The sequence below is a fragment of the Halyomorpha halys genome, unplaced genomic scaffold (assembly GCF_000696795.3).
Source record: "Halyomorpha halys isolate HHAL.00 unplaced genomic scaffold, Hhal_1.1 Scaffold624.1, whole genome shotgun sequence".
NCBI lineage: Eukaryota > Metazoa > Arthropoda > Insecta > Hemiptera > Pentatomidae > Halyomorpha > Halyomorpha halys.
This window is the reverse complement of record NW_027106861.1, coordinates 30065-41658: the sequence shown is the minus strand read 5'-3', so window position 1 is coordinate 41658 and position 11594 is coordinate 30065.

The following is an 11594-nucleotide window of genomic DNA, read 5'->3' as shown; positions in this document are numbered from 1 at the left end:
TATATATTGGCTTTGAAGTTAAAAGCAGAGAAGATAGCATTGCGGTTTTGTTATTATTTCTTGAACTGTTGTGTTCTTGACAGGAACAAAATTTATTACCACATCAAGAAACCCTAATATACTTATTTTAATCTTTATAGCAGCATAAAAATAAAATAAAAAATTGTTTATAATTTCGCTTTCTCTATTCTTTAGTTTTTGTTTTTTAAATTCGAAATTCACTAAAAAAGCAATAACTTCAAAATGAGCCCTTCATTCTACAGAATACTTTGAGGCATATGTAGCTTAGTGAGACGCGCGCTCTGCACCAAATTTTTAAGTGTGCAGTAAATGTCTTATTATAAATCAAAAGAGTGCTTAAGCCGGTACCCGAAACAATCACTTATTAAATATATTTTATATTGTTAGAAAAATTTGTTTAGAACTGTTATTACTTGTGTACTATATTACTAGTGTATAGTATATAGTATATACTATATTACTTGTGTACTATATACCCTATTACTTGTGTAGAATATTAATTTTAAAAAAGTAGTTTAAATTTGGTTCCACCTATTTTTTAAGACCAGGTTAGATGATTTTCAAATGTTTGCATGAATTTCGATAAATAGTAAACTTATATAATTTTCGAGCAACATGGAACACATGTACAATTTTAGTGATCGAAGTCGAAACACGTAGGTGGATCAGTTATTTGCATTAATTCTCCACTCTCCCTCTTATTCTCAATATGAGTACAGTTTAGTCATTATTTCTTTTTTTTTCAATGATAAATGTATTTATAAAGTTTCATCAATCTGGAGACATGGAGTTGAGCTTTAGGGCTCCATTAAACCTACGAATTCCTCTCGTATTCAATCATTACAATTCAAAATCCTTCGTAAAATGATCAATGGTCCTTACTTTGTCACAAATAAAATCATACATAAAGACCTAAAATGTTCCCTATGTAACCGATCTAGCCCGAACCAGATATCACTCCATCCATTATAAACTCTCTAACCACTCCAACCCCCTAGTTTCTAACCTTACATCCTCTTCCATTCCTGACAATCCTCCGAGGCGGCTAAAAAGAAGATGGGCATGAGACCTGCTAATGTAAAACGTCATTGGAGTGCTGCCAATGGGTAGTTTCTCTACACGCCTGGAACCCTCCAATTTAACCGAGATCAGATTTACTAAATGTATTATAATGTACAGTGGTAAATAGCAATAAATAAATATTTAAAAAAAAAAGTTTATATATATTGGTTATATAATTTATTTATATATATAAGTTTCATCAAAATTGCAGATTTCGTCCGTACGTACATAATGAACTATCATGTTTTACAAGAATATTTCTGATACTATGCTACTTATTTAATGATAAATTTGTCCCAAAATAATGAACACGCCGTAAAAAGGATATACGTAAGAGTTCCCCAGAGGATCAATGGTGCTTAATCATTTTCGAGGCAGGTGTTTTGGGTTGGCATATAAAATGAGTCCAATCGACGTTTTACGTCAAGTAAGAAGGCTGCGAGAAGTCCACTTAAATGTAAACTTTACCCCGTGTAATCTAGCAACTTGGCAGCTGCTTTAATAATTCATGGAGCCAAGAAAGCCCATATTTCTAAGCCCCGAGGTAGATAGCCGTGAGACTATCTCGACTTTTTCTGGAAGCAATGTCAATTAGTGATAAAATAAGACGCAACATTTAAATGATATTCTTTATAACCAAATAAATAAAAATATGTTTATTATTACTGTTTTTTTTTTTTAAATGTTCAAGAAAAGTGCCTGAGGACACTTGAAAGTTGTTGCTTTGGAGTGATGACCATACTAAGCATCTTAGCTGCCACATATGCACACATGTCTTAACCATAAGACTACTAGTCCTATTCTTGTCAATTCCAAAGTTGATAATAAATATATTTTTTCTTATGAATGCATATTGTAAGATCCAATTTTTAATTTATATGGCATATAGAGAGTTTTTGCTTCATCCCCTATTCTTTGCTGACTGGAAAAATATTCTTTCAGTACAGACTCGGATCCTCGGAACTATGTCAGTATCAGGCATGGCCTTGCTAGGTTAAATATAGTTCGGCAACTCTGCACTGGAGATTCCCTTATCATTATTTGTTGCCTGAGGTCGTCGATGAGGCAAAACAAGAAGCCCATCGAATTCCTCTGATATGTCGGTCTGTTTATTTCTTCCTCCTCATGGTCAACCAAACAAGATCTACTCAAAATAAATATCTAAAATTAAGAAACGACTTTTATTTTAGACATAGTCCACTCCATTCAATGTGTTCTGGGAGCTCCTTGTAAGGACCTTAACGGAGAGAAATGTTTACTGTTGCGGATTCTTGAAGTACGATTTCACATTAAAGTACCAAGTAGTTTTTCCTTAGGGTTTTAGGGCGTGGCAACCCAATGGTTATCAACGCCCATGTTTCATATTTAAATTATTATCACGTAACCGATCTAGCCCGAACCAGGTATCACTCCTTCCATTATAAACTCTCTAACCACTCAAACCCCCTAGTTTCTAATCTTGCATCCTCTTCCATTCCTGCCAATCCTCCGAGGGCCCTGAAAAGAAGATGGCCTCGAGACCAGCTAATGTAAAATGTCATTAGAATGCTACCAATGGGTAGTTTCTCTACACGCCTCTAACATTCCAATTTAACTTAGATCAGATTTACTAAATGTATTATAATGTACAGTTGTAAATATCAATAAATAAATATTAAAAAAAAAAAAATTATTATCATTATAATTTTTATTACAAAGAGAATATAGATTCGTCAGATTTTGATTTATCAGTATATATTAAAAATGGAACCGGAATATTTTGAAGGAGACGCGAAAACTTGGTTTTGTATCATTCAATGGATGATAGTTATGGTAAAAACCATTTATATTCCTTATTGTAGTTTTTTTTAAAAATAATTGTTATTTTTTACCATCCATGTTTGTCCCAAATATTTTATTTATTTATTTAATGTAATTTACATCTGTACATAATAATAAATACAATAAGTAAATATGTGGAATGTTTCATTTACACTTGAAAATTTTGGGAAGGAATCACCCATAGGTGGTACTTCAAGCATTAATTTAAATTAGAAGGTCCAGTGACCATCTTACTTTCAGGGGTCTCGGAGGATTATCAGGAATTGTTAAGGATGAGAACTAATGGGTTAGGATGGGTAAGGAGTTTGGAATGAAAATACGCATATCTGTTTTGGTCTAAATCTGTAACGAATGGGATGTTAAGATCTTTGTGGATGAGTTTATTTGTAACGTAATAAGGAGCATCAAGGATTTTACGTAGGATTTAGAATTGTAAGGATTGGATGCGGGAGGAATTTGATGGTTTGGTAGATCCCCAAAGCTCAATTCTATATATCCGAATTGGTCTGATTATCATAGCGTATAATCATTTTTTGTAGAGAATGGGAAGCTTAAAGCGTTTGTCAAGCAGGTGTTGTAGCAATCGAAATCTACGAGTAGTTTCTTGTCGTTTCAGTCTTGCATGTGTATTCCAAGTAAGTCTCTTGTCAAGAAGGAGTCCTAAGTATCGTAATCTATTCAACAGGTGTTAGGTCCCAAATCTAGATTTTGATCAATGATAAATTTTAGTTCCACAATAAGGATATATCAGATAATGATTTTTTGTTTCATTTTTAAGCCGTTTGAATATATTGGGTCCATATATGTCATTGAGTAAGCATAATTATAAAAGAATGTTTTTGAATCAAAATTTTATTATTTCGACACAAGTGGTTATTTTTTATTTATTTTTTTTTGTTGTTAAAAATAATATTTTTGGTCAGTAGTTTGAGAAATAAATAATTTTATTTTGTATTCCAGTTTACTGATATGAGTATTTTACCACACACATTCAGCTGACAATGTACCTTACTGTCAATGTAAATATAAACTATCCAGTGGGATACCTTTTGAATACTACTTCCAAGTTGTTATCCTCGCTTCGATCTCTTCATGAATAGTATTCTAGTTTCCTGTCACGTCATATCTTGGTGCTTTCTCGCCCATACCGATACAAATCTTTAATATTTTTTTTTTTTTGGTCATTCCATAGAATAATTCTTCTATAAGCAGGATTGTAACTTTAAAGAACTTTCATATTAATTTGATTTATTATGTTCTCTTACAGCTTATTTTTATTTAAATTTTCAAAATTACTGATGAATTATACTCGACACTATTTATTATAATTTTCATAATTAATAAGTGAAAAAAAAAAAGGGGGGGGAAACATATAATTATACTTGGTTTTTATTAGAAGATATAAAAACAAAACCTTAAATCTTCCAAATACCAATAAATGACTAAACAGTTAACTGAAAAACATAACATCATATAAATGAAGACTGGAGACAGAAATCATTTTGAAACAATTGAATATATATTTACGTAATAAATTGTCTTTTGAACACAATTTAATACTTATAACTTCTGGTTATAATCTAGGTGTATTAACTTTCAATTAAAATGCTTTTTACAAGAGTTTAGAGCTTTGCAAATCAATTTTTTTTCCAGTAAGAACAGCCACATTTGGAAAAGCTAGTGTAGTGTTAATTAAAGTTTAAGGGGACACCAAACCTTTAGATTAATATATCATGACTATATAATATATTTTCATATATGCATGCACTGCCAAATCCTTAGAGTACATAGAGGAATGAATATAATGGAAAATGGAAGCTAAAAAAGTAGGCCTTATGATGAACTCCGGAGGCGTGACAAAGGAGTAAGAGCCAATATGAGGCTCCCTTAATTTAGACTACAATGGCGAATAGTTTCTATTAAACTCAGCGTGGGCTGAGGTCTAAGGGCTTTGGTAGGGTAACCTCTGCTAAGGGGTAAGCTCTCCTCTTTTTTGGCTTCACTTTTCCTGGGAAAGGAGTAGGATATGCCTCTCCCCTGTTTAGGTACAGTAGCTCATAACTTTAATATGTAACAGTTTTCCATTATTGAGCCGTTATTCAATTGTGATGGTGAAGTAGACTCCGTTACATTCAATAATTAAATGGTTCTAAAGTGAATTTAAAAATAGTTAAGTATTTTTTCTTGAATCTATGATGGGATATCAAAATATAACAATGTTTTTCAGTTTAACAACTTTATTTGTGATAATAGCAGTTACCACCAGATAATATATATAGTATATAATATATACTATATATCATTTTATTTTTTTAAGTGATTTTTTTTCTTTCGTTTTTCACAGAGAACCGAAAAATGGTCTTGGCGCGCCTCACAAAACTTTTCCCTATTTGCCATTTTCCGTCCTTGATTGACTGAACAAATGTTCCACCACAAAAGTTAATTATTCATCAGATACTAGATGGCATTCTATTTTTTACACAATTCATTTTCACCTATAAATAGGAGGTCGAAAATGTGCAGTTTCATGATTTTAATAATATCAAAATATTTAATCTGTTGTTTTTTTTCAGTTGCAAGTATCACTTCTTAACCTTAGTTAATGTCACTCAATGACGTCGGTGTTCCCCTGTGTTCTATCATCCCATCCAATTCATATCTAAACCACTATTAATCAAAAATCGATCTGTTCAATTAAAGTCTTCCTTCCTTGCCACTCTATATTTTCTTCAAATTTAGTATGAGGGCAAGTGATCAGAGGCACTGTCTGTTATAAGAAATTATTTTTGTTTAATAGTAGTTTCGTTATGTAATTTTTTTTGATATTTTTTTTTAACAAGTTACTTTTAGAAACTAGTGTTATGCTGCGAAATTTTATTACAATGATATATGAAAGTGGTACAATAGGAAAGAATGGATCTAGAACGTCGTGGAGTAACCCAATTTGTCTCTTTTCGGGTGGCACCTTCATTAGGAGCTATTGAGAGCGAGTTGGGCCACTCCACAAGAGGCGGCGAGCTTTTGTGAGGCTATACGATCAATAGTTATGGAATTTTAGCAGGACCAAATACTGTAACTATTACAACTATTATCAAAGTAAATTAGTATCACAGTAAATGTAATAACCTATATTGAGACTACTTATAGTTTCCAAGATATAGTACGTTTTGGAGTTACAGCATGAATTGACGTATTTTGATAAACTGCAAGCTATTGAATTTTTGTGCATTGTTTGGTGTTTGAACTATGAAATCGTTGAATTTTAAAATATCTGCAATTCATGATAAAATAAAATAAATAATTTCACGAAACTAACGATTAATAATCAATTAAATTATTTATGATATATTAACCTCAATTCTGTCTCGATCACTCGTTTTAATCAATCACGGTAAGTAATGACTAATCGTTTTAGGCATCAAAAGTTGATGCTCACAGCAATACAATCAAGTTTTTAAACTTTAGCTTCGAGTGGCTAAAAATGTTTGTATAGGTAGTTTGTTCCTGACTTGATAGAATTTGAAAAAAAAAAAATTCAAATTACAATATTAAAGTTTCAAATATTAAAGAATTCCATAATACGTAAATAATAGGAATAAAAATTAGTCAATACGGCTAGCTTCCACTTAGCCCTTTAATTTTGGACAAATTTTTAGAATCTTTAAAAAAAAGTAGTTTAGTGTCGTACAAAAGTGGTGAAGTATTTAATAAGCCTTAATAATATTGTTTCAAACAAGATATGCTTAGATACGCTTTTTATGTAAATATTAATATTATAAATCAAACAATAAAGTTGATTTTTGCTGGATTTTTTATTTACACACAGTTTTATACATTTTAGAGTTTTACTGCATTATTTTGCAAATTTAGTTTTACAGCGCAAAAATCTGGTCTCCACTTATTACCGTCTATGGAGGTAATAGTCCGATCAATACATTCTAATATAATTAGATAATCGGAAAATTACTGTATAAAAATGGCAAAAATCATAATTTTGTGAATAACAGATTTTTTTTATCTACCTTTGCCTGAACCAAATTTACGCAGTATGGGTCAAATCATTGATAATTTTACAATGTTGTCAATGCTGAACCATAAATTTGGTTTTCACTTGTACCTTAAGCTTCTCACTCACTCATAAATCTATAGAGCGTTATGAAACTTTGCATACTTAGCCGTCTAAGTAAGAACAAATTCATTGTCTCAGAGAGATTTCGGAAACAAATTCTGAAAATATTTAAAGCTACTTTGCGATAATACTCTGACAAAATTAGTGATTGAATTATTTGAATAATTCTTTTATGAAATGGTTAGAACAAATTTATTTATATTTTTTTAAACATTTATTCTGTTGTTTTATGGTCAGTAGTATTAGTTTATATTGAGTGCATTAAGATCAAAAGCAGAATCAAAATCGAAAAACTGACCATCCTCATTGGAAATCGATAAGCCACTGCCTCCTTAAGCTACATAGACTTAAAAGATTGCCAAGGCTTAGGGGACATCATGGCCGTAGTAAAAAAAAGAAGAGAACAAGGCACCCGTTATTTCCTTTTTATATTAAACGGTCTCTGAAAAGAAAGTTTTTTGCAATAACGCTTTAGTTTAGTGAGTAATTTCCTTAAAAAAATTTCAACTAGAGGGTTGGTAAAAGTAATTTTCGTAGCGAGTCATTTGTATACATTTTAACCAATCTAATTCAACAGCTATTACGAAAATGTTTTATTATATTATATAGTATTTAAAAAAAAAAAAGAAGATATGTAATTGAAAATCTATTTAATTCAGAAATTCTATTGAAAGAGTAGTTTTAAATAGCAGTATTTTCTTGTAAAAATATAATTGACATTATTTTCTGATAAAAATAATAATTGCCATTTTTATAAAATATTTTTTTATAATTATTACTTATCAAATGTTTATGAAACTTAATTTTTCAAAATAGGTGTTTTAATAGGATTGGACTTCCTCAAGTTTCAGATAAATTAATTATTTTAAGATAAATTTATACTGGTAATCTATAATTTAATAATTTTTATGTATAAGGATGTTTCGATTCACCTTATATTCTTCACATTTATATACATTTATACTTGTAATCTATAATTTAATAATTTTTATGTATAAGGATGTTTCGATTCACCTTATATTCTTCCTCGATCACATTAATCTGTCAGTTAATCTCTCATTTTGTTGGTAAATATTCCCTAAATTATATAAATGTAACGTAGGTAAGGAAAATCAGTCACTATTGTAAGAATATAACATGATATCTTAGAAAATATTAGGGTTTTCAACCCTTCTCTCCTGATATTTGAGTTTGCATAATCCAATATTGTAAGTTTTGCATTTTAAGATACGTAGAACTAATAAAATATATGACAGAATGTAATACTACACAATAAAACTTCTTTTTTTTTAATAAGAGACACTAAAGCACACCCCATGATCTTCGGTGCTTGCCACTACGATACGCTTTTTCATTTGCAACAAATAGTAACAAGTCACAAATGGCGGACGATGGAAGTTTTCATACATATTTTATGAATATAATTAAAATTAATTCATTTACCAAATTGTTTTGATTTCAAGTAAAAGAAAAAATAATGCTGGTATCTCTCAACAGAAGGAAACTTTTAAGAAATAGCTGATCATTGTACTACTAATATTCACTAAATGTTTGTTACCAAATGGAAATAAATAAAAAACAAATTGCTTCGTACTTTTTTCTTTTCACATTGTTTTGTAATTAAAATCGTAAACCGTCAATTCGTCAGTTATATAATTATTTCTTATTATAATATTTCGTGATAAATTATCATTGCCGATGGGATCCATCTTCGTTTTTTTTTTATAATATAATTTCTTATTCAGCTAAATCGTAGTTTAAACTTAATCTTAGGCTTGAGATAAGTTTCGGATTTTCTGATGATGAATGAATAAAAATAATTATATTTTGGGCATTAAATGTTGTGACCATTTTCTTTTCCTTGTTTTAAAAAAAATCACTCCATATTCAGTAATTGTTTATTTTCATTTATTATTCTTGTTTTGTTGTATTGCTAGAAATAGTTTGATTTCTAAATCAATAATTATCGGCGTCAAATCAATTGAAGTATGCCGCAACCTGTCCACTACAGTTGCACTTTGACCTTACAAAATAATTATGCATTCAATAGTGAACGTGTATACTGTCGATATGACGTCTTATCGATAGTCTAAATTTATCATGACTATATTAATATTAGGGAGCAGGGTATCTTAGTTAAGTCACTCTGCTACAATGTCCCGGCCTAATTCGAATTCGGTCCCTGCAGATTATTATTTAATAGGCACACCCAGCCTTTATAAATTGGTTAACTTTAATTGGAGAGAAACGTGGTGGTTGAGCGTGATTATGATCAAACCATCTCTTTGTAAAAACGTTGTTCAAGTAACAGTAATTCTTTACAAAGTATTAAACTTGTGACTCTTGATGGCTTGTAACGGTACAAGTTCATATTACTCTTAAATTAGTTTTATTAATTAAATTAGTTCTTGATTGTAACTTCTTCGCATCCATTTTGCTCTGTTACAAGATTATAGTTTGGAACAACATTATTTTCTTTTACATGGTTCATCATCCCCTGCTTTTAAGGTGCTCCAGGTTTACATGATCTTTTTTTTCTAATCATTTATTTATTGTTATTTACAACTGTATAACATATATACAACAAGTAAATTTGCTGTAGGTGAGATAGTGACATGATACAAACATGTGGAGAATCTACCCATTGATAGAACTCCAATAACATTTCTAGAGGAGATCCCGAGACCATCTTTTTTTCAGACGCCTAGGAGGATTATTAGGTAATGAAGGAGGAGCCAGGTTAGAAACAAGTGGATTTGGGTGGTTGGGAAGTTTTCCATGGAAGGAATGGTATCTGGTTTTGGCCAAATCGGCAACATATGGGACATTGAGATCATGATGGATGACTTGATTTGTGACAAAGTGAGGAGCGTTAAAGATTTTGAACTGTGAGGATTGGATTCGGAGGAATTTGATTGTTTAGTGGAGCCCCAAAGCTCAACTCCGTATTTCCAGATAGACCTTATAATAGTCATGTAGATCAGTCTTTTGTAATGGATTGGCAATTTAGACCGTTTGTCTAGTAAATGTTGTCTATTTTCAGTCTTGTATGATGATTCCATGTCAGTCGTTTCTCGAGATGTAGTCCTAACTAACGGATCTATTCGGCAGGAATAAGTGGGGTATTATTAAAGGATACTGTTGGGCAAGAGGTCATTGGTTTACGACGAAGGGTAAATGTGATTTGGTGGGATTTATTGGAATTAATTTTAATCCTCCAATTTTGACACCATTCTTCAATACATGATGTTAAATTTGAAAACCTGTTCAAACCTATAGAATCCGAATTTTTATTTTCATTCGGCTAAACTTGAACTAACATCTTTAGAGATGTTGAGGCTAAGTCGTCGTCCAACAGAACACTAAATATGGAAAATAAAATTGATTTTCCAGTTCCATGATGAGAACAAGTTATTTTTCAAATAATAACAAGGAAAAAAATAAACGTTTGAGTATGTTTCATGAATGTGGAGCTATTTTTGACTATGCTGGATGCAGCGCACTGGAGCGAAGGGTATAAATAGAGGAGGGATTGCAGTGGTGCTTGACCCGCATTGCCAACTGGGCTACTATCACGATGCCCGCTGAATCACGTTGTATTTTCGAAACATGTCGTTACGGCAAGTGTCCTCGTTTGAGGGTTCTCTTATATTGCCGTATTCGGCCTCGGAGGATTTATAGCTGCAGAATTAATTTCCTCTGCAGGCCATGTCACCCTGAGGACAGTCATAGCTTTTTCTTTTAATAGAGGTTGCCAAAAAACACTTTGCACTTTTTTTTTTTTTTTTTGTTCAAACAGTGATTTTGATAATTCATTGTCAAAAAATAGAAAAAACAATTTTCCTCCCCACTCCTCCCACGTAGAGAATATGATGTCATCCGGTATTCTAATGTATGTTTGACAAAAATTGGACTTAATTATGAGAGATATTTTAACTCAGATTCGTAGAGCTAAATTATTACAAGAAGAAAAAGTAAATATGAAAAAAAGAACAGAAATAAAAATATTTATGAAATAAATGATTAAAAAATGGCACTGCCATTAACGAATAGAAAAAAAAATTATAAACATACACAAAAAAAAAAACAAGAATGTAAATTCTCACTTTTCTTTTTCGAGAATAACATCCTTTTCAAGTATTTCATTATTCATACCACATGAGAATGTTTCTGGCTTTTTGGCAATTATCCAGTTCTTAAAATTATCTTGTAGACATGTATCTACTTTTTACAAACATTTTTGTAATCAAATCTGTATATAAGTCCAAACTTTTTCTTTCTTTCATTGGTGCTATGTTTTCCCCATTTCCTGTCTTTCACCAATATATCAACATGTAGATGGACATGAGGAAAACTCTATTTTAATAACAGGAAATGGGGAAAGCATAGCACCTACGAAGAAAAAAAAAGGAAAAATTAAGATAGATATACAACATTCATATACAGATTTGAATATAAATTTTGTTTTAATAAGTTAAAATACGTCCACAAGATAAGAATAAAGAAGTAATAAAAAAGGTGTTATACTTGAATAAAAAAAATAAAAATTAATCTATATATA